The sequence below is a fragment of the Tupaia chinensis genome, unplaced genomic scaffold, assembly GCF_000334495.1.
Source record: "Tupaia chinensis unplaced genomic scaffold, TupChi_1.0 Scaffold145659_1, whole genome shotgun sequence".
In the NCBI taxonomy this organism is placed as follows: Eukaryota; Metazoa; Chordata; class Mammalia; order Scandentia; family Tupaiidae; genus Tupaia; species Tupaia belangeri.
This window is the reverse complement of record NW_006205516.1, coordinates 97,895-99,093: the sequence shown is the minus strand read 5'-3', so window position 1 is coordinate 99,093 and position 1,199 is coordinate 97,895.

Below are 1,199 nucleotides of genomic sequence, written 5' to 3'. Positions count from 1 at the left end.
TAAGCATTTTTATAATTGCGGGGCCCCCCCCCCCCCCGGCGTGAGTTTTAAGGCACCATGTCCGGGACACGAACTGCGGTCGACTACATGGGAGTCCAGCAACATAGCCATTACACTAACTGCTGGTCCCTCACATTTGAATTCTTATATCTTGTTGAATTAATGTCACACCTAGGTAGTTATGTTACCAGTGATAACTCAATGTAATTAGCTGAATTTCGAATTTTGAAAAACCCATTCTTCTCACATCTAAATATTTCCTTTTTATTATTATTATTTTAGCATGCTTTACTATTTTTCTTATTTTTTAAACAATTGCTATACATCATTTGGCTTGTAGAGAGAATTGTAGAAAAATGACCCAACTTGAAATACACCTCAGACCAGTCCAGTTGAGAATACTATACACGTTATCATCCACAGGTAATAAACCATTTCTGTGTCCCACAAATGTCTTGCCTCAATATTTTTTTCTCCCTAATTTCCTTCCCTATACTTTTCCCCTCTCCCACCCTCCTTCCACACTGTCTCCAGTGTCCACAACTATTTTCACTGCGTTTATGTCCTCCAATCTTATATCTGAGTATTTCTATCTTCTGTTAAGTGGAAGTGGTGCTGTAACCACCTATGCTTATTGCTGAAGTAAGACTTAAGTACAGAAAATGAAGTACAACTGGGACCAGCAGTGGGCGTAATGGCTATGTCGCTGGACTCCCATGTAGTTGACCGTGGTTCGAGTCCCGGACCCGGTGGCTTAAACTCACGCTGGGCGCGTGTTTGTGCGTGCCCAAGAGCCCGAGAGGAGAATGGAGGAGAAGGGATTGTGGTGTGGCCACCCCCCCGGGGGTGATTTCTCGCTTTATATCTCTCTCTGTCTTTCTGGCTAGCGCATGCGTCCTATAGAAAAAACTCTTAAAAATATAAAAAAAAGAAAATGAAGTATAGCTGTTGGGTTGTGGGAAAAGTCCTGACACATTTTTGAATAGAAAAAAACAATACAAGATACAGTTAAACACAGATTTCTCAAATCCAACTTTATAGTTTTCCTTTTTTTTAGAAAACATGTTAGTAATTTAGATAATGTGTGCTACCTGAATAAATACTTATCTAGAGATAGCAGAAATAACTAGAAAAACTTGAGGTTAGGATGTTACAAAACATGTTCTTCTTAATTCTAAATTTATCTCTTTTTTTTTTTT